Consider the following 23,985-nt stretch of genomic DNA (forward strand, 5'->3'; position numbering starts at 1 on the left):
GAATTTTCAAAGACTAATGACTTCTTCATGGCAAACACCTTTCTTCACAGCATGAAGGGTGATTACACATGGACCTCCCAGAGGGAATACACAGGAATCAAATTCAGTCCATATGTGGGAAGAGATCAGCCAGAAGCTCAACATCAAAACCTGAGACCAGCACCGGGCTGTGGAATAAACTCTGAATTGCTTGTGTGTAGGTTCATAGTGAAGCTGAGGGAAATGAAAACAAGTCCATGAGAGCCCAAATGAAGCCTGGACCCTACTACTTTGAAACCATTCGAAGAAAAGATTTCATGCATTAAAAACCAATGACAGGGAATCTGATGAGCTATGAGATACTATTAGTAGCAATATAAAAGAAGAAAGCAAAAGGTTATTAAAAAGGAAAGAGAGAGAACTGCGGAGTTGCTTGTTCTGAACTCGGCTGCCGCGCAGGCCATAGAAAGAAGTTGGGGGGACTCCGGCGCAGGGCCTTGTTGCTCCCCACCTTCCCTTCCTCCAAGCGGGGTTCTGGGGGCGCCGAGCCTTTCTCTTCGCCCGGCGCAGACCGTAGCCGAGAGCTCGCCCCACACCGGAGACGATGCTGAAGGTGCCCGTTCTGCTCCTCGTCTTCGGAAGCGCTTCACTCGGGCTCCTGGCCGAGGGAGCTTCCAAGAACCACCCGCAAGATGGCATAGTCACCACAGTGACAGAAGGTGGCCCGGCGGCCCTAGGTATTGAAGATAGCACCGAGACTCTGGGTACGGAAGGCACCAACAAAGACACCACTGGCTTGACAACTCTGGTACCAACAAGTATAGGTGGTGTGACACGCAACCATATCGAGGACCACCAAACGGCCTCTGGAAGCACAGTCCCTGACCAAGGAGACCCCCAGAGTACCACAGCTCCAAAAGTGGTAACGAGTCACTCCAGGGGAAAAGTGAGTGAAGAAACACAAACAATCATTAAGAAAGATGGCTTGGCAACAATAACTCTGGTTGGCATCATTGTGGGGATCTTGATAGCCATTTGCCTGTTGGTGGGATCATCCTTGTGGTTGTGCGGAGGATGTCAGGAGGATACTCGCCCTGAGGAGCTAAAGAATTGTGTCCGTCTGTCAACATGTTTTAAAAAGAGAGAATGTTTCCTCCCTTGCCTTGGCCCCACGCCCCAAGAAGGAAGATGACCCATGGAAATGCCACCCAACCCGCCCTCTCAATCCATGGTGATCCCGCCACTAACCAAACGTAACCGAAGGAAAAAGTACATGTATGAGACTTGCTCCTCTGAGCATTTGCCTGTTGGGAACTCTTTTAAGATGATAGTATAAAAGAAGATGAAAAACAACATACTGCATGGGACGCAGAGCAAACCGATGTAAACAGATTTGTTACTAAGAAAGGACAAGGTAATTCCAGCCACATCTGAAACTCTGATGATGGCTTTGTCCTGGCCAGTGGATGTGATCTCTGAGGTGGAATGGAGTCTGGATGTATTTCTTCCAATGGAGTACTCCAGTCTAGGGAGGCCTCACTTCTGGACACACTAGCGTGTTGCAGTTTCTGAGTGTCCGAATGTCGTACTCCACTTTCGTTTCTAAAGCCTTGCCTTGGTGTGCATGGTTCAGTGATCAATCAGAAAATCTCAACTTGGATAAAATGTCATGAACAGCTGCCTTGAGCTGGCCCAGCCAAATCGACTCCAGGGCGTCCTTGGCTGCTCATAAACAGGAAGGCTCTACTTTGGGGAAGATGTTTTCTTGTTTTACCACAAGGCCACCAGGCTGCCTTCCCCAAAGATGGCTCTTAACCAAGTGCATTTAAAGATGTGAGATATTAAATATGTATCTCCCGAGTCTTCATGACATATACCACATCTTTGGACAGGGCCATGCCCAAATGATCCAAATCAATGAGCCCAGGGGGCATCCTGGTTCTGTACCCTCTCACTTGGTGCAGCAAATCCCATCAAGCCTCTAACAGTGCTTTCCTAAACAGAGCTTGCCCAGCGGGGCGGTGCTCGGTCGGGATTGCCGTGATGCAGCCCTGCAGCCTCTCTAACCGACAATTCATGCAGCAGGAAAAGGTCGGCTGCCAGTCAGGAGGAAACAGTGATGTCGGAATGCTGACCGTGTGCCCTTGTCTTACCCACCTGGGCTGACCCAGCAGGCCGAGTTCCATGTTTGAGCGTCAGCTACCGGAGAGAAGGGGAGGTTAGAAGAGCTGTGTGTGTGTTTAAATAGCCGCCCCTTTTCATTGGCCACATTCCTGAAGAGGAGCTAGAAGTAGCGCCTGTTTCAGCTTCCCCGCCCCTCCTCCCTCACTGTGAAAAAGAATAGCGCACCCCAAGTCATACGTTGGACCCAGTGCCTGCTGGGACAGGACTGTGGGTTTCTCGGTCTTGCCTTTGTTGATGCTCAATGCAGACATGTTTTCAAATAAAACAGATGATTGTGTAAAAAAAAAGGAAAGAGAGGCGGGGAAAAGAGGACCTGATGCAAAGGGCTTAAGTGGAGAGCAAATGCTTTGAGAATGATTGGGGCAGGGAAAGTGCGGATGTGCTTTATACAATTGATGTGTGTATATGTATGGATTGTGATAAGAGTTGTATGAGTCCCTAATACAATGTTTTTTTAAAAATAGGAAAGAGAGGAAGGAAAGATCGAAATGGCTGTCATAACAGTTTCTGGATGTGCTCTTGAAATAGAGGAGCTACAGCAAGTGGAAGCAATGATGAAGTAAAGGGTTAAACAGACGATTGAAAAGGGCAGTTCAAAGGGACAAAGTGTCTTATATGAAATGTGAAGAGAGCTGGAGTTAGAAAATTATCTTTAAAAAAGAACACATTCAGCATATACCACGCTGAAAAGACTGAAACAAAAACTCGGGTGCCCAGATGTAATGCTGAAGGATTCTGTGGGCAAAACACTGATTGATGGCGAAAGCATGAGAAGAAGGCGAATGGAATACAGCGAGCTCCTTCACCTCAATAACGAGGTGCCATACAACCATTTCAAGAAGTAGTATATGATCAAGAATCAAAGCCACTAAGGGAAGAAGTTCAAGCTACAGGGAAGGCACTAGTAAAAGGCAAAGTTACCGCAATGTTAATTGAAGTATTTCTAAAAGCACTTGCTCATCTATGCAAACAAACTTGAGAGACGGCTACCTGGCCAACCTACTGGAAGATATCCATATTTGTACCCATTCAAATAGAGGTGAAAACAGAATGTGGAACTTATTCTATGTGAACAGTTCCTTACAATTCAATGGTTTCAGTATATTAAAAGACTTGTCCAATCATCACCACCATCAGTTTTAGAACATTTCCTTTTTTGTAATGATTGTTATTAGATCTTCGTTTCCACCCAACCTCTGGTTCTGTTCCCGTGCTGATGTTGTTAGGTGTCTCCCAGTCAATTCGGACTCAACAGAACAAATTACCACTCTAGCCTGGTTCATCCTCACAATTATTCTTATGTTTGAGCCCTTGTTGAAGCCCCTTCATCAAGCCAGCCTGTCATGGGCTTGCCTCTTTTTAGTGGTCACTACAAATGATGGTGTCCTTCTCTACTTCATCTCATGGCCAGTCTGGAGAGACCGGTCTTGGAAGACAAATTCTTGCCATCTTTGCCTCTAAGGAGCATTCTGGCTGTACTTTTTCCAAGAAAGATTTGTTTGTTCTTTTGGGTAGTCCATGCAACTTTCAATATCTTCATCCAGCACCAAATTTCAAACTCATTAATTCTTCATCGGGTTTCTTTATTCAGAGTCCAATTTTCACATACTTACCACACAACTGAAGATACCATGATTTGGAACAGCCTCACCTTAGCCCTCAAGGTAACATCCTTGCTTTTCAACACTTTAAAGAGATCTGGAAAGCAGATTTACCAAATGCAGGTTTACCTAATTGTTTGGCTTCTTGACTGCTACTTCTAAGAGCATTAATTGTGGAACCAAACTAGATGGATTCCTTGATAACGCCAATCTTTTCTCCCTTTATCATAATCTCTTCACCATATTTCATATCAGTAGACTATAATAACAAGTCAGCTAGCAAGAAAACCTAAAAAATGTAGTTTCCAAAGTAGTATAGGTAGAGTAGAGATTGGCAGTGTGAGAGTGAGAGACCACAGATAAATAATCACCTCACATAGTATTAAATTCCATTGTCTTAATTTTGGGGTTAATGTTACTAAAATTTTTAAAAATAAAATTTCTCTTAGACCTACTGCTCCTGGGATATTATTTCTCTGGAAGAAATGAATGGAATCTAGGTGACATTTTCCTGAACCAAACAAAATTAGGGTTTCAACTAAAGAATCAGGTGAAGAATGGCTGAGGTACCTGTGTGTTATTTCCTCATCAGTAAATATTTTATTAGCATTGAGCCAACCACAGTACTTAGAGAATTTACTTGCATAAAAGCATAAATTTGAAGTTATGGCCTATGTACTCAATTTTACTATAGTACTAATTAAGATGAAAAAGAGTAATATACCAGGTGATGTGATAAAAACATTCCCACGGGAGTATCCAAACACGATCTGTTGATGATACATAGTTTGGCTGAACAGTTCTAGTTTGAGAATCCTTAACTATGGTAAACCTTACCTTAAAGTGACCTCAGCGTATTTACATTATATCATAAAGTGCGATGTAAGTCATTACCAGTTCTGCATTTCAGTTAGCACCGGGTATGGCTGTATCAGAGTAAAGTTAACTTATCTCATGCTTGTTTTCCATCATTCTAGAATGGCATCAGGCAGGCTGTCTAGTGACGCAGAGAGGAAGACAGTATCACATTCAAAGAGTTTATGATTTAGGAAGGAGCACCAATCAGTATCCAAATTTAAAGATAGCTCTAAGCTAGATTTTATGGAAGGTGCATATTGAGGATAACATGAAGCTTTCCACAACATGAAATTTGGTAGGTTTCTAATTATTTATCAAGCTAGTCCTTGCTTCACATTGAGTCAATCCTCCTGAATTTTTAATACTAGTATGAATTATCTCTAGAAAATCAAATCAGAATTGATAAAGTAAATGGAAAGTCTTCTGCAGGCTGCTAAACTGTTCTGTCCCTTTGTAAGAAATGGCCTTGATAGGCACAATAAAGCTCATCCAAGATGACATTCTCATCATTAAGTTGCCATATATACTTGTGCATAAGCTAAGTTTTCAGCATATCTTTATGTATTTTTGTGATAAAATAGGTGCTTTGGCTGATATTCGGGTCAACTTATACTCAAGTATATATGGTAAGTAAAGTTAGAAATTCCAAATGTAGTTTTAATACACTACCCAGCCATGATCAACTATGTCATTTTTTTGTTTGGTTTTGTCTTTTTCCCTGAGCATCCTTAGTACAGTAGAACCACTGGAAATATATATTTGGAAGTACCTGGTTTTTATTTCTCAGTTAAACTCTGAAGAACTTAGTATTGCCTCAAATATTGATTTTTCTCTAGTTTAGTATTGCTAAATATAGTTAAAAATGATAAAAAAAACACTAATCAAGACTTCCCATCCTACAATCAGAATAGGTAGATGTTCTCTCTAACCAAATCTATTTCATATCTAATTTTTACAGTCCCACCATCTCAATTAGCATGCTTTATTTCCACAAAATAACAAAAGAACCTGTGATGATACGTGGTAAAAATCTTTGCCCTTTTTTTGGTTGGCAATCAGAACTTTGACCAAAAAGTAAATATCACTAATTAAATTGCAATGCTTAACTCAAAAAAAAATCATACATTCAACAAACATTAAATGAGACCCCCAGGCAGTCATAGGTGCTGTGCTTAGACAAGTCTCTAATCTCATGTGAAATACCATGGCAGTCTGCACAGCCGTGCAATTGGGCAGATGATGGACAAGGATGTAGACAATGTACGCAGTGTGGCTAGTACCAATATCATTGTCAGGACAGGATACTACTAATGGACCCATCATTTTTTTTAATTTCCTTGAATCAAGAAAATTTACTCTTCATGAGTTAAGTAGTTCCAGCCCTAACTGAATCTAGAACTGTTGCAAAGTAAACGTGATTGTCAAATGTACAAATACGTCCATTTATACATAATGTAGCAAATAGCTTTCCATGAGCATTATTCCTAATGGGACTAGAGAGAAGAGAAAAACCTGACCTTTCTCACAAAATCAAAAATATCAGCTATAATCCTTTTGGAAAAATAAAGTGCAAATGAACAGGAAATGGTGTGTGCAGTATGATCACATATAAATAAATTGTTTAAACATGATCTCAAAGTATGCCTGTTCAAATAGTTCAAAATTGTCTCTAAAAGATTAGCTAATCATACACTTGGCAAAGCAAGAATGATGTAAATCAAGCCCTTTTTGCAAGTAAAAAACCACACACAATGTTTTACTGAGCTTGTAATTACCATGTTTCAAGCACTTACTAAACCCATTGCTTTTGAGCGCATCAGACTCTCTGTGGCTACACGCACGAAGGGGAGAACAAGGCACCGGATTTCAAAGCTGTGATGTCTTAGAAGCAGAGGGCAGACCTGTCTTCCAAGGTGGCTCTGAGTAGATTCAAACTACTGACCTCTCTGTCAGAATTTACTTGATAACAGTGAATGATGGGAAATGCAGGTATAAATGAATATTAGTAAGTCTTAAAAAGGCTTAGAGTTTGGGACAGAAGTCCAAACTAGAGATCGGTGGTGTTGCAACTGCCAGTGCCTTATACCTGTTCAGAACCAGGCTGCGTTGAAGTCACACGATGCATAGCAGCCGGGGGCTGCTCAGAACCCCTGATTCATTACATGTTATTGGGTCTTGCATTACTTTTTGGTCATTTGTGTATTCAGAAACCTTTTATGGTTGCCAATTTTTCTGCCACCCGACAGTCAATTATGTGACCTCATGTGGGGTCAAATTTCATCTGGGGTCTCGAATCACCGTCTAAGAAGCTCTGCGTGTGAAAACTTAACTACTTACACTGCCCGGAGACTCGAAGGACTAATAGTGTGCCAAAATGTAAAGCAAAGTCAAATCCCCTCTTAATCATATGTCAGCAAATCAATTTTAATAAACCTATACTTCTGGCTTAACAAAAAGGCATTGTCACTACAAGTAGAAAATTATTCTTGTTATTATCTCAATTTTCACAATCTGGAATGCATTTTCAAAACCATACTCTTCCCTTTCCAAGAGCCACAGTCCTGGCAACACTGTCAGGTACATTAAACCACTCCCTGTGTACTAGGCAGTTTAGACCCTCCAACACCCTGCTGCCAGGATGATTTCACACCTCAGAAATGCCAAGAGGGGTCACAAAGAGTTGGAATCCGCTCTATAGCAGGTATTTGATTCACTGATCCAGATGACAATGAAAACAAAACGTGTTGGTGGTCAGCTGTGACTCAGTCACCCTGCTTGCAACGAAGCGAAACATCATCCTTTCCTGTGTCGTCCTGACAATTGTTACAGCCAATATGTCCATTCGTCTAGCCCAGGGTCTTCTTTTCTTGCTGCCCCTCCACTTTACTAAGGAGATGTCCTCCTTCCGATAACGTGCACGAACTAAATGACAGCAAGTCTCGCCTTCCTTCTTTCTAAGGACCATTCTGGTTGTACTTTTTCCCAGACAGATGTCTTTGTCCTTTGGGCAGTCCATGGTAAATTCAATATCCTTTTAGTTCACATGCATTGGTTTTTCTTTGTTCTTCCTTATTCGATGTTCAACTTTCACATGCATATAAGGCATTGGGTCAGGATTTTTTTAGTCTTTAAGGTAACACCATGGCTTTTAATATTTCAAAGAAGTGTTGTTCAGCAGATTCACCTAATGCAATGCATCCTGTAATCTCCTGATTCCTGCTTCCATAAGCATTCCCTGTGGATCCAAGCAAGACGAAATCCTCGACAATGTCAATGTTTTCTCCATTTATCATGATGTAACCTATTCATCCAGTTGTGAGGAATTTTATTTTCGTTATATTGAGTTGTCATCCATGATAAAGGCTACACTCCTTGATCTTTGCTAACACTTGCTTTAAATCTTTCTCACTTTCTGCAAGCAAGGTTTTTTCACATGTAGGTCACAGGTTGTTAAGAAGGCTTCCTGAAATTCTGATAGCACACTTCTTCATAAAATCCAGTTCCTCTCATTAGCTACGTAGCACACAGACTGAATAAGTATGGTGAAACTTACAACCCTGCCACAAACCTTTCCCAATGTTAAGCTACACAGGATGCCGCTATTCTGTTTCTACAGTTGCCTCTTGATACACGTACAGGTTCCTCATTTGCACAACGAAGTGTTCTGGAATCCTCATTTTTGTCCAGGCTATCCGTAGTTTGTTATGATTTACACAGCCGAGTGCCTTTGCATAATCAATAAAACACAAGGAAGCAAATTTCTAACATTCTCTGCTTTCAGCCAAGATCCCTCTGACATCAGCAAAGAAATCCCATGTTCCACTTCCTCTTAAGAATCTGACCTGACCTCTGATAGCTCCCTGTCAATGTACTGCTGACGCTGTTGGATGACCTTCAGCGACTTTTATTACATATGATATCAGTGATACTGTTCGATAATGTGAGTTTTCTGTGCAAGCGCCTTTCTTTGTAATCGGTGCAAGTATGGATCTCTTCCAATCACTTAAGTTAGTATCTATCTTCCAAATTTCTTGGCATTGATGATGAAGTGGTTCCAGTGCTTCATCAACTTGTTGAATTATTTTAGCTGGTATTCCATCAATGCTTTCAGTGCCGCTTAGACTTCTTCTCTCAGTACCATTGGTTCTTGCTCATATGATTGCTCTGGAAATGGTTGAATATCAACTAGTTCTTTTTCATATAGTGATGCTGTGTATTCTTCCCCTCTCCTTTCAATGTTCCTTCGTCGTTCCAGATTCTCTCTAGAAGCATCTTTCTACCCTGGAACTTGAAGTTTAATTTTTTCTTGAGTTCTTTCCATTTAAGGTCAAATGACAGCCTTTTAAACAGGACAGCATGGTTTAAAATCAGTACCAGAGCCTAAATTGTGAGATTCTGGTATGCAGAAGACTTTGGATGACGGTGGAAGCCCAAGATACATTTATGAAGTACACACAGGAAATAGGCATCTAGTGATTTCCATCTATCCATGTTTGAAGGATGAGAAGAAACTTGTTACCAACAGAGTGCATTGGAAAGATGACTAGAGGAATCAAACCTATCTGATAAACCTCACTTGAACAATTAAAAACTTGTCAGTTGTGTATCAGATGTATTTTTTCATTGAGGGAAACCCTCTTGAATTTTTGTTATATGTTTTTCAGTATATTAAACTTAGGATTAGTGAACCCTTAAAGATAGCATGTAGAATGAGCGTTCCTGGGTGGGGGGGGGGGTACAGTGTTATTGGGGAGTAAGAGGAGCAATATCTAGGACTTCAAGAAGGAAGGTGATGTTTGGAAACTGATTGTGGTAGCAATTATACAGTACCATTTGATGTGATTGAACTATGTAATGATATATCTGAGCTACCAATAAAAGCATTTTTTGAAAATAATAAAATCAGGAAAGTTGTGTGTTAGGATTGTACCCATTCAACATAATTATTCAATCTATCTGCTGAGCAAATAATCTGAGAAGCTGGACTATACAAAGGAAACCAGGCTATCTGGATTGGAGAAAGCCTCATTAATAACAATGGATACTCAGATTACAAAGCTTGCCTGCTGTCAGTCAAGAGGACTAGAAGCATTTATCAATGAAGATCAACTGGACCAATAGGCAACACCTTGAAAACAAGAGAAAAGATTGTAGTCATCAAGGATATGATTATACTTAGATCTGAAGACATTACTCGTGAAAAAAGTAAATCAAGAAATCAAATGCAAAAATCTGTTGCACAAGATGTTTTTAAAGTCTCTAAGAGCAAAGATATCACTTTGAGAATTAAGATTCTCCTGACCTCCTTATGATGCATTTTCAATTGCCTCATGTGTATGCAAGGGCTGAATGTATAATGAGAAGAATACAGTAGAATTGATGCTTCTGAATGATGTTATTGGCAAAATTTTTTTTTAAAGTACTATGAACTGCCTGAAATCAAACAAATCTATCTCAGAGAAAACTACAAACTGATGTTCTTTGGAATCAAATTTGGCAATACTTGATCTCATGTGCTTTGGATATGTTATTAGGAGGGACAAGTTTCTGGAGAGGATCATCAAGCTTGACAATACGGAGGGTCAACTACAGGAGGAAGACGCTAACAAACGTGGATTGATGCAATGGTTTCCCTAATGGGCTTGGACATAAAGCTATAGCGCCGCGATAGAAGATGGTGCAGAACTAGGCAGTGCTGCTCTCAGTTGTACATAGATGTGCAGTTGCACGTGGGTTTGCAGCTGTACACGGGTCAATAGCACTAAGCAACAAATATATATTTACCTCCCCAAACTTGTAAAACCCTTTTAGATGTGAGTGTTTTATATCTATGTAGAAATATGTACCAGTTTATACATACAAAAATTTACATATGTATATGAATATATAAACACATATTTAGGGGCTTTTATAAGTGTTAGAAAATGCTATTATCTTTTCATCCTGTTTTCATGAAGACTTTGAAGGCCCCACATATATTTATAAATATGCACATATCTTAAAAATATATTAGCGTGAATATAGGTATATCAATACCATATTTTAAAGCAAGTCAAAAAGTATTGCTACTGGGCATTCCTGTTCATGTATCCTTGGATTTTTTCCCAACAATACATGTTTATTTATGCCTCATCAGTGAGTGTTTGGCTGCAGACAAGTTCTCTCAGTAATGTACATGTCTGAGTCTCATTATAATGTCTTCATAACAAAGGATAATTGTGTGCCATGAAAAAAATAAGATGAGGGGGAGGGCTAATATCAAATTTTTAAGAAAAGTCAATTGTACATCTTCTAAAATCAAGTAAGCTTCACAAGTCTATGGGAATTCTGCCTTACATTAAATAATCATTTTTTTAGCTGAATCAAACATGTGAAGGAAAATCAAGAAGATCTCAAAAAATAAGTTCAAGGTCTCAATCTCTGCTCAAAAGTTGATATAGATTGTTTCTTTGTTTGTTTGTTTGTTTGTTTTTTATGGGGCGGGGGGATTCCAAAAGGATCTTCTTGATACACTTCCTCAAAGGACAAGGAAGTTTCTCAGCGGCTTACTAAGAAGATGTTAAAAGAGAATTGAGAAGTGTGTGCTTGATCATGAAAGTTACAGTGAGGAGTTCAATTTCCATCACATCTGTGCATCTGCTTATTCCTTGAGAATATCAAGGGGTATCCTAGAAGAATTTATTTAGGAAATCTTAACCCTCATTCACTCTACAGATCAGATCTTGACCCTTGAGACTCTGGTTTTTTCCCCCAAATCAAACAGTATTGAAAAGGTGCCTGATTTGAGCTCCTTGGAAATGCGGAAACTGATGCTCTGTTGTGGCACAAATGAGGACAGGCTTCTTCAGAGACGCGTCACAAAGATACGAACACCACCTTTAGTGGAGAACAGGATGTGAAGTAATCATTTCATATCTCTGTTTAATAAAGTCTCTGTGATTTTTCAGTAATACTGCTTGACTTATCTTTGTATATAAATTTAGTCCATGTTTTACTGATGAGGAAGAAAGCTTAATAACTTACTAAGCAAAAACAGCTCATTTAAACTGTAATGAAGATACTGGCAAAAATAGATTAATATCTAGAGCTGCAAAAGTTATTGATGCTCATAGATTTTATGCTAAAGACAAAGGAAAGAGTGTTGGCATGAGCAAGTATAGCAGCCTATTATAGAGATGTGTGCGTATGTGTACACACACACTATCAATCGGCAGACCATATGATTAGCCCTTCAGCACCATGGACTAAGATGTTATACTATTCCTTCTGTATTTTAAAAAAGAGAGAAAACCTGAAGGTTAGATGTAGGTTAGGTGAATGTTCAAGGGCACCGTGGATTGTGCCTCTCCTCAAATCGGATGAGAGACGGAATCTACAGCCATTTAACACTGAGCTCCTTTGAGTCCATAAGACACAAGTCTCCGTTTGGAGCAATCGGACCAAGTGTCTACAAAGTAAAAATATTCCAAGCACTTCAAATTATAACTAAATAGGATTAGGCTCCTTTTTTTCCACACTGAGACTTAAGTTGAAAATATAGCCCAATTTTTGCTTCTATCTTCTTCGCTCTCCCCATGCAGTCGTATCATTTGCACGATTATAGATGCAGTTAAGTTGTGTCAGCAATTTCCTTTATGCAGCCTGCTTTGCAAATGTTTATAAAACTAGTTTTTGTGGGGGAAAAGGATGTTTTAAGCTGAAACCTAGCAAGAAAAAAATCCCATCACTTGAGAGCAAGTGCTTTTATCTACCTTGCAAAAATGTGATGTGAATATATAAAAAGATACTAGCTAATTTAAGGTATATGACAAGGTAGTATAGAAAATGAGAATAGAGAAGTGGGTGAAATAGAGATGGACTCCAGAGGAAAATGTCTTTGAAATATGGAATTTTATTATATATATTTTAACTGCATGCATAATATTTGAAGACAGTAAATGTAATGGTATGTACACAAGGAGGTATAAACATAAAAGCACTTTTGGTCCACAGAGACAAAGAGCTTTGTAGAATAACTTCCGTTAATAATTAGCAGAAAGTGACTTGAGGCTGATATGATAGAAAACTGACCAGACAGCCTAATGTATATTCACAAATGCTCATCATGTGCAAAGAAAAATATCCAAGTGGTTCTTATCCTACATGCATTCCTTACCACTGCATATATTACCACCCTATATTTCTGTTGAAAAACGTAATTTCTGTTCAAAAATGTAAATGCAATTGTACATGCTAATTAATCTAAATTAAATTTGAGAGACTGTAAGAATTAACACCTCACAGCTGACTAGGTTTAGGTATAGAAGAGAAATATTAGCACTCTAAATTTCGAAGAACTCCATAAGGAACAATACAAACCATCCAACAAATATTAGGACAATGGTCTGAAATCCTAAATTCAAACTCATCATGACAAAGAGAAGAAACCTCAAAAACATTATTTCAATTATGTAAAAACATGTTTACTCGTGTAGCTGACCAGTGAGCTCAACTATAGCAATATTTGTGAAGCTGTCCAGGGTCAGACAAGGTCTCCTTCTACTATCTATAGGCTCACTGATTCGAAGGCACCTACATTTACTCAATCATGAAGGAAGACTGGAGGTGCCATAGTAAACCACTAAATCTTTGCCTAGGTTTTCAATAAGTTCAGGTATTTAAATTTTATTTTTAAAATAATAATAAAATAATGCATATCCAAGAAGACATGCATATCTGTCAGTTATACTATATGGCAGGCCATATAACACCCACCAAAAGATGTACACACTGTAATCCCTGTTGTTGGGCTCCTGAGTCAGTTAAGATCCATAGTGACCCTCCGCACAGGAGAACGAAACCTCGCACGGTCCGCACCATCCCCACAATCGCTCTTCAGCTTGAGCTCACTGTTGCAGCCACAGCATCAATCATCTCATTGAGGGCCTTCCTCCATTCCGATGCCTTTCCTCTGCTATCATGGTGTCCTCCTCCAGGGACTGGTCTCTGAGCACTCTTGCCAGTTTCCTTTCCAGACAAATCAGTTTGTCCCATTAGCAGTCCATGAGAGTCTCAATATTCTTCTCTAACACCTCACATCAAATCCATCTATTCTTCTGCAGCCCTGATGTCCTTCCATGCATCAAATCTGTTCTTCTGATGTCCTCAAATTTCCGATGAGATAGACTCAAGGTCATTTTATGTTACTTTTATCAGCTTTCACTTGAATTTTAGAGATAAGCAACTGAAGGTCTGTTCCAGAGTCAGCTCCTGACCTTGATTTCTGTGTATTTTATCTTGGGAAGTCTGTATGTATAGTCACCTATGTGTTCTTGAAAAAAAGGTATTGATTAAGAACAAGCCATTGGTTTTGCAAAATTCCATCAGGCAATCTCTGGCTTCCTTTCTATCTCTAAGTTTCTATTTCCAACGACTATTTCTTCATCTTTGTTTCTAAATGTTGCTTTCAAATAGCCAATAATTCTGAAGGAATCATGAGTTCATGTTTGATTCAACTGAAGTCCTTGGCAGAATTCTTCAATTTCTTTATCACTGCCCTTTGTGGTTGGTGCATAAAATTGAATAATAGTCATATTGACTGGATTTCCTTGAAGACAGACAGATATAATCCTATTACAGACAGTATTGTACTTCATGATGGATTTTGCAATGTCCTTTTTCATAATGCCACCCCGTTACTCTTGATTGTGTTATTCCCTGTATAGTAAATGATATATATTTTTGTATTCAAAAGGGTCATCAGCAGTCCAGGTCAGCTCACTTGCTCCTAGGAAATCAATCTTCAGGCACTCCATGTCATTTTTTACCACTTCCAAAATTCCTAGATTCATACTTTACACATTCCAGTGTTCAATCATTAGCAGATTTCTGCAGCTGTGTCTCATGACCTTGAGTCATGGCCCATCAACAAATGAAGATCCTGAAGGTTCTGCTCCCATAGGTTCTACCCAACTCAAGTCACCATGGTTGACTCCACTTTGAGAAATCAGCTCCTCCTAAGTCACATTGTGAATGTCTTCCACTGGAGGGGCTCATCCTCAGACACTAAGTTCAACTACGCTCTGCTTCCATTGATCAGGCCTCTCCTATCTGACAATGTTTAGAAGCTCTGCATGAGGTTTGCAGCGGCTCCTTCCTCTGAAGTAAGGAGTCAAGTCAATATCATTCATCAATATCATAACTATCAATTTGAAAATGACAATAAGAGTAAATGCTCATACAATGTCCACTCTGTCCCAGACTGTGTTCTAAATACTGTGTGCTTATTAACTCATTTGATTCTCAAAACAATCCTACAAGGAAGTACTAATATTATTCTAAAGTCTCTAGATAACATAAAGGGTCAATTGCTGTACTAATAGCCAAAGGGTTAGAATGCCAAACCTACCTAGAGGTGTCTAAGAAGCAAGATCTGACGATCTGCTTCAGAAAGATCATGGTTTTGAAAATTTCACAGAGCAGTTCTACCCTGCACACATGGAATAACTATATGTCAGACTTGTCTCTGGCAACTAATAATCTTATCTCCATTATAAATGTAGGAAGTTGACATAGTTTGCTCTAGACATACCAATGAGATTGATAAACAAGAGATAGGACAACAGTCTGGATTCAGAGATTTAGACTTATGCTATCTAAGTCTATAACACTCTATGCTTTCTGAAATACAATGAATTGCTTTGAAAAGATACGTTGCGTTTTTTTAAAGTTGCCAGGCAGAGACTGGCCATATGACCTCCTGTTCAGGTAAGTAAACTAGTTGACATGCAAAATACTGCATTTAATTCACCACCCAGTATCTCTGGTCAATTTTTAACAGGCAGGTTCTGTGCTGAGTGTGAATCCATAATACACTACCTCAAGTAATTTACAAAAAAGAAAAAGTAGAATACATTGTCATTAACCTAATAGTTATTTACCTCTGTGATGTGATTAGTGCTACTAAGGAGAAGAACATATCAAACACATTATGTGGAATCCTTTGTCTAAATTATCTAAGGCAGGGGTCAGCCAGTCTGACCCAGAGGCCAGATAAGGCCCTGGAAAACAATCCCAGCTCACATCAGACACCTCACCAAAGGGATGCCATTCCAGTCACCACATTAGGGAGGAGATAATAAAATGCTTGACCAATATGACCTGAGAATAATATTGTAAATATCCAAATGGCCCTTGGCAGAAAAGAGGTTCCCAATCCCTGATCTAAGGCAACATTTATGAGGAATGTACTTTAATTCTTATTTTGTCATCTTCTCAAAAAATATATTCATTTTCTTAAACTCCTAGCATACCACCAAGGTCCATTAAATCTAACATTTTTCTAATTAAAAATTTTTTAAATAAGAAGCCCTATTTGTAAATAATGTTTATCATTTTATTTTTTCTTAGTAGTCTTACAGAGAGCAAGTAGAATGCTCACTTATATTTTTTAACTGAGTAAAATATATTCTCTTATAATATCATCTGGATCCCTTAGACTTTTTAAAAACCTAGGATGCCTTATATATTGGAACACTTTGATTTATTATCATCATAAGTATTACTTCATCCATTATCATCCAGTGGAAATTTGGTAAAATGGTAATTTCATTAATTAACCCATGGTAATTATTCCCAATGTGAACAAAGACTAAATTAATAAGAAAACAGAAAATGAAGGATGATGCAAGAGGGAAATAAATTATCATTATTGCATCATCTTTCAATTTCCATCTTGACTTGATCAAATTATTTCATTTTTATCTTTTTGAGAGGCTGGAAACATTGTCTCCATCTCCGTAGTCTGCTTTAGCTTCCATTGAAAACAAAAGAGAATGTAGAATATTTTGTTTTCCTCTCATACTGGAAAGATTTTTAAAAATTGGCAGAAAGGGATGACTCACATTATTAGATAAATTAGAAGATGAATTCAAAATGACAAATATAAGCATCCTCAACCTGAATGATGATGCTAAATGGATGCATTAAATAAAATCTTAGACTATGAGTCTTCAGATGACAGATCCTACATAAATTTTCTCAAACTCAAAATTGATGACGGAACAATGTTTTTAAGGACAAATGTGAAACAAAGCGCTCTCTTCTATTTAGTCACTTAACAGAAAGGGTTTCGTTATGTAATACATTGGGACAAGAATCTTCATGGTGTTATTTTTCTAAAAGAATATAGTATAGTATCCTTTCATCTTTTCAGATGTTATAATTCAGAGGTGGACAAATACTGAAGACGTATGTGTGTATGAAAGTGACTTGAAGAAATTATGTAAATGAAAAATAAATAACAAAGAATAAACTTTGGATTAATCACTGCAATTTGTTTTATGAATCTAAAATGAAGTGGCTCAGCAATGAAGGGAAAACGAGATGGCGATCTTCTTTTGAAAAAAAGTAAAAGCTGTCAAAATTTCAGAAGGTTCTTCAAGCAACGCACGTTGACAAGTTGCCTGCACACACACAAACATCAGAGAAAATGATGAGCACGTATTTATTGGAGATAGATTTGAAATCCGAAATCAGTAATTACAAGACAGATAAGCTCCACGTGCATGCATAGCTCTAATAGGAAACAAAAGACAGTTTGGGTTCAGAAGGCAATGTCCATTTCAGGTTCAAAAGCTGGGATATCTGAAATAAAATCGTAAAACTGTTCTGCTTAAACTTTTAATTCCTCTGTTGAAACGTTATTAAAATATCAAATAAAACTGTTTGCAACATTCCATACTTACTTCCTCTATAAATTATTTGTTGCATGAACTAAGCCTGTGAAGAATAGAGGGCCCAGTACTCTCAGAAGGCAGGCAAAGAAAGCTTTTAAGCTCAGTTGCTAAAGACTGGTGTCTAGGGGCACCATAGAGGCGTCCCCCTTTTCAAGGTTGAATTTCATGGTTGTGTGGTTAATACTTCTCTTTGTATTTTTCTTTTCAACTGCTAGATTACTTGCTTTCATAATAATAGTCCTTGAGGGGGTAGCATTGATTTCTCTTATTATTTTCAGAATATCAAATGTTTGGGCAGTGCAACTCTAAGACATAAAGCAAAAGATGTCATTGGTCACCATTTAAATGGTCTTTATTTTTTCAATATGGTAAGTCCGTTAGCAATAAGACAATCAAAGCAAATCCATTCACCCAGGAGAGGTGTGAGGTCGTGAAGGACAAAGGGGAAATTTCATGACCTAGAAGGAAGAAATGTAAAATACGTGAACAATCTGGTTTTACAATCAAATAGTGATGCATTTGGATGGTTATTTGTTAAAGTCTCAAATGTCTTATGAAAATATAAATTTAAAATTACTTTCTTTTTTGCTATTATTTTTACCTTCTTATGAACTTGTATTAAACATTCATTTTATTTATAACTTTTACTTTAATTCTTGATGGGATTAGCCAGCACCAAGTGTTTATTTCATCATCCATCTCAGGAACAGTACCATGCTACCCTTTTTTCATGTTTTCCTTTCCCTTTCTGTAGCTTCAACTCTACTCTGGTGGGCAATGTCACTGTTGTCTGATAAGGATCAGGTCTAAGTTCTTTAGGAGATCAAAGGTCTGCTGTACCCATTTCTACGCTCCAGAATATTATTTTTATCCCCCAAATGACTGCTCTCACAGATATGGATTTCCTCATGTTAACTTTTATTCCCAGATTCTGTTTTACCAGTGATCTGCTGTTTCCACGGTGCCCAATACTCTTTGGGGCATATTGTTAAAATATTTTATACGGAAAAATAACACTCACAAATTGTGTTAACAGCGATGGGACCAATGAGTTCTCTCCAGTCACGACTGTGAACCCTAAGAGCTGTACATTATTACTTAGGGGCTAAGTTACTGTCGTTAGCAGAAATTCACTAATCACAAATGATTTTATTTCATATTTCATCCCTAGAAATGCCTCATATTTTATCAATTTGCATATACTAAAAATAAAGAAAAGTGATTTTTTTCCTTAGTGCAAAAAAAAATAGTTTGTGCTCAAAAGTTCAGCAGTCAGCTGGAGGTAATACAGTCAGAGCTGAGTGACACAGTATGTTTTATAGAGGTACCTGTGTGGCACCTTACAATCATTTGCGATATCTCATATGGTTTCTGCTAAATCTCACTTCAGAATTATCCCCTGGATGATGCATTCAGGGAGTGTTGTTTTTCATTTATGAACCCCTTGTTGTTCACTCTTTGCAGTCCCTGGTAAGTGACCTCTCCAGCCAGACGGAAGATTTTGCTGTGAGGTGATTTTCAAGGGGAGCTGAAGAGACATGGCATCTCCATTGTATTAGAGTGGTGGTCCTCAACCTTCCTAATGCCTCCACCCTTTAATACAGCTCCTCATGTGGTGGTGAACCCCAAGCATAAAGTTATTTTCTTCGCTACTTCATAACCGTAATTTTGCTACTGTGATGAATCAGATGACCCCTGTGAAAGGGTCATTCCACTCCCCCCAAAGGGGTCACGACCCACAGGTTGAGAACCTCTGTATTAGGGTCCTGTGCCAATTAAAAGAAGATAGAAGTGACACAGGCCAAGGGAGCATGACTGTACCCCATTTCACTCTGAACAGTCCAGCCAGGGGAAAACACAAGCACCACATCTTAAATAAAATCATGACTTGAGTCATATCATGGGCCACTATCTAAAACTCATTACTGTAATTAAGTCAATTCCCAGTCATAATATATATTAACTATAAATCCCAAACACTAGTCTAGGCATTTTGCGTCTATTACTCCATTTAATGCTCTAATCCTCAGTGTAACCTCATGAAAGTGATATTATTCTTATCCTCAACTACATATGTGGAGGCAATTATAAGCATATTTCATAGATTTTCATCCTGTTTACTTAAGACACAACTGGGAGATCTTATATTTTATATTTACTGTTTGCACACTTTAAATATCTGAGTTCTTAATAGTCTGTAACCATCTGCTTGAATGTTTGATAAACAACACATTGAGATGAAAAGCTTACAAATGGGCATATCTGGTCCTTGGCTTCCCTGGGATTGGGGAGGGATAGGAAATATATGCTTCGGAAAATATTTTTAAATGTATTAATAAGAATAATTGTCCATGCCCATTGCCCATGGTTTCACTCCACTTCTTCAACCACTGATGTTTCCTTTTTTTAAAATTCATATTCTAACAGTCATAGTGTTAAATTTCCAGAGCTAGTTTTACTTTCCCATTTAATACGAGAAGTTGTAAAGTATCACCAAGATAGTGTAGATGATTTACTCACGACCACCAGAGACAAAGAAAGATGCCCTCAAGTAGTCAGATGCTAATTGGACCCATAATAATTAGGGATAGTTTGGGATAATAACTTGAACTTTAAATATTCAAAACTGGATGACTAATTTGATAGAGAGGCTACAGGAGAAGAAGAAAAAACAATAGCCCTTATTTATATCTAGGCCGGCGCCATGAACAAATGATAAGGTTGGGAATGATTCTTAATGAACATGATCTGGAGAAACAGTAATATTTGCATTTTAAATGGAAGAGTAAGTCAAAAAGTTATTGCTAAAATAAAATCTTTATTTAAAAAAATTATAAAATGGGCAGCCATTGTGTTCCACATACCATCCATCTAGACCTATCCACTTCTGAAACCGCTGTTTGCGTCTCTCTAAACTCTCCCCATTGAATTATGGACTCTACTGACACATGAAACAAGGCCACTTCTGGCATCCTCAAGGGACCTGGTGCTGTTATTATTTTTTTTTTGCTTTAAAAAAGTTTTATTTCTTTTTAAACTTTTAATTGTGAATTGAGTGAACATTCACAGAGCTAATCAATTTTCCATTCACTGGTCCACACACATTTTGTTTCATTGCAATGTTCACAATGTAAAATCACCCATCCCACCCCTGCCTCTCTCATGTTTTTATTCCTCCTTCTGTCCTAACCCTTCCTGCCTTTGAACGTTGTCCTTGGGCGGATGCTGTCTTTAATAGTTGATATTCTTTTTTTTTAATCTTTTTATTGGGGCTCATAAGGCTCTTATCACAATCTGTACATACATCAATTGAGCAAAGCACCCTTATACATTCATTGCACTCGTCACTCTCATAATTCACCTTCCACTTGGGTTCCTGGAATCAGCTCGGTTTCCCTTTTTTTCCCCCCCATTCCCCTCCCTCCCCAATCCAACCCCTGGTCCCTTGATAGTTTATAAATACGCTTCCTCCCCTCCCAATCATCATGACCCCAATTCTACCTTGCCTTGCGGACCTGGTTATACCAGAGGATGTACAGTGGTGCAGTGGGGATCTGGAGGCACAGGGAATCTAGGACAGACGAACCCCTCAACACCAGCGGTGGGAGTGGCGACACCAGGAGGGAAGGGCGTGTAGAAAGGGAGAACCGATCTCGGAGATCTATGTGTAACCTCCTCTCTGGGAGATGGGCAATGGGGAGGCGGGTGAGGGGAGACACCGGGGAGTGTAAGATAAGATATAATAATTATTTATAAACTATCAAGGTGCTGTTATTTTTAAGACCTTTGCTTTCAGGAGCAAATAGCTGGCTAAGGGAAGAAGATGAGTCAGGCTTTAGGGGAGCGGAGGTGAGATCTCCCGATAACAGTAGTAAATAGCCCTGCCTATCTTCAAAGAATGTCAGGTGCACAATGTGATGTAAAAGAAAACAAACAAAAAAAAGCTCAGCGTACTTTCCGAGGTATAATTCACTAATGCAATTTTCAATGATCTTTAAACATTTTCATAATAAATCCTTGAGTATTCTTCAAGAAAATCTATCAATATTGCTGTTGTTGTTAGGTCAGAATAGCACAGTCTGTTTCAACTCATAGCGACCCTACAAGGGGGTACCCCCAAAAAGAACACCCCCCAAAACTGTGTGTTTCATTCCCCCCAAAAAAACCCTTATTATCTTCAAAGTAATCTCCATTACACTGAATACATTTGTCAAATGTGCGATTCCATTCTTGGAAACATTTTTCAAACTCATCTGCTTGGATGGTTGACAGAGCCTCCTTCGAATTTTTCTTCACCTCTTCAAATTGCTGTCCTTCCTTGTCCCTGTTCATTTGGGGAAACAAAAAGACAGTCGGTGGAGCAAGGTCAGGTAAATAGGGCATGTGGGGCAAGAGAGGCAATACTGTTTTTGCCAAAAACTCGAGCACTGAGATGGCTGCGTGAACAGGTGCATTGTCGTGATGGCAAAACCAGTCCCGTCTGCCTTTTTTTAATCACACACTATTAGGCAATCTTTGCAGAAATTCTAATTAGAAAGCGTGATTAACAGTCTGACCTGGCAGAATGAACTCCAAGTGCACTATCCCCCTCACATCTAAAAAGCAAAGGAGCATCGTCTTGATCTTTGATTTCATTTGACTAGCTTTGTTTGTGTGTGTGTGTGTGTGTGTGTGTGTGTGTGTGTGTGTGTGTGTGTCTATCTGTGTACAATGGCATCTTCCACTGACTTGACTGATGTTTGTTTTCAGGTCGCCAGAATAGCACCATGTCTCCTCACCAGTAATGACCTAGCGGGGAAAGATCTGGTCTCTTCAGAAATGTTCAGAACCAGAGGCACAAATTCCACAGTGACCCTTCTCATTCCCAAGTTGTCAGTTAAATTTCATTGAACCAACTCCCAGAGTGGCCAGATAACTTCTCCAGCCCTTCAATGGTCCGGTGTTGGCCTTTGAGCCCAAGGGCACAGATTTTGCCCACATTTTCATCCATTCTGGAAGTTGAAGGATGTCAGGTGTGCGGTTCATCATCGGTAGACATTGAACCTTGTTTAAAATGAAGAAAAACACGCGTGCACTTGAGTTTTTAGCATAGCGCCGTGCTCGTAAGCTGTGTCCAACATCCCAGCAATTGCTGTGGCAGCACTTCGCAGACACACTGTTCTCTTAAATTGGCCATCACAAAAAACGAGTGACAAGCAAAACTGCTTTTCTTTACGGAAAAAGTTCATTGTGACCAGAGAGAACCATCTCATGCGACACCACTGGGTGAACTAACTCAGAATGCGTTGTTCAATGCTTGCCTAGTAGGGACAATGCATACGATGAAAGCACTGTTCTGTGCTTTTTTCTGGCTTTTTCTTTGGGGCAAGGGGGGACCTCATATGTACAACCGAAGGAAACACTGATCCTCAAAATCGTTCTTATGTGCGAGCCTGTTGTTGCAGCGACTGTGTTAATCCATCTTAACAAGAGCTTGCCTATCTCTGACTTCTCCCCCACTTGACCAAGCACGATGTCCTTCTCCAGGGACTGGTCTCTCCTGACAACATGCCCAAAGTACGTGAGATGAAGTCTCACCATCCTTGATTCACGGGAGCACTCTGACCGCTCTTCTCCTGAGACAACTTGTGTGCTTGTGGTACCTGCAATGTCCCTTCCCAGCCCCACAGTTCAAATGCATCGATTCCTTCTTGGTTCTCTTTATTCAACGCCCACGTTCGCATGGATATGAAGCAATTGGAAGTATCATGACTTGGGTTTAGCACATCTTAGTCCTCAGCAAACACCCTTGCTTTTCAGCGCTGTAGAAGGTCTCGTGCAGCTGGTTGACTTTTGATTGTGCTTCCACGCGCACTAATTGTGTGTTCAAGCGATATGAAGTCCTTGACAACTTCAATAGTTTCTCCATTTATCATGAGGGGGCTATTGGTGCAGTTGTGAGAATTTTAGTTTTGTTTACACTGGGATTAAAGCCATCCTAAAGGCTGAAGCCTTGGCTTTCGCCAGCAAGTGCTGCATGTCCCGCTCCCTTTCAGCAAGGTCGCGTCGCGTGCATAGCACACATGGTTTCGGAGCCTTCCTCCCCACTGACGCTGTGCTGTCCTCCATGCAGCCCAGCGCCATCCAGAGCCCTCCTCTGAAATGTCCCACAACTCTCCGTGGCATGCTGTGCTGACCTCCATGCCTGGAGTTTAACTGGATCAGTGTAATTGGAAGAAATTATTTTAATTGAGCTCACTTTTCTCTAAGGCAGGGGTGTCGCATGTGGCCCCAGGGGTAATTTTTTGTGGCCCATGATGCTCTGGGATAAAATGAAAATAGAAAAAAATGTCATGAAGGAAATAGCATTTAGGGAAGTTCAAGGCAACATCATACACATAATTCCCCAGTTAACCCTTTAATTACTGAAGACAAGAATACATGTGGCCCAGTGCCTTGGAGGCCTGTAGACATGTAAAAATGTGCTGGCTCAGTTCCGGCGATATTTGGAAGTGATATGTCTGCCACTCTCAGTGTCACATCATGTAGACAGATCCCAATAGTGAAAAGGTTAAAAGAGCACTCTGGGTTGTGCTGTTATGAATCATACCTAGCAGCAGCGCTAGTTAACATATTTTAGAGGGAAGCCATTATGATTGTGTATCACA

At 39.4% G+C, this 23,985-nt stretch overlaps 1 pseudogene; it reads left to right on the plus strand.

Moving 5' to 3' along the window:
* The first annotated feature begins 583 nt into the window (after positions 1-583).
* On the plus strand, positions 584-1,482 carry LOC142443462 (podoplanin-like; annotated as a pseudogene).
* Positions 1,483-23,985: the final 22,503 nt, after the last annotated feature.

Source organism: Tenrec ecaudatus, chromosome 3 (genome assembly GCF_050624435.1).
Source record: "Tenrec ecaudatus isolate mTenEca1 chromosome 3, mTenEca1.hap1, whole genome shotgun sequence".
NCBI lineage: Eukaryota > Metazoa > Chordata > Mammalia > Afrosoricida > Tenrecidae > Tenrec > Tenrec ecaudatus.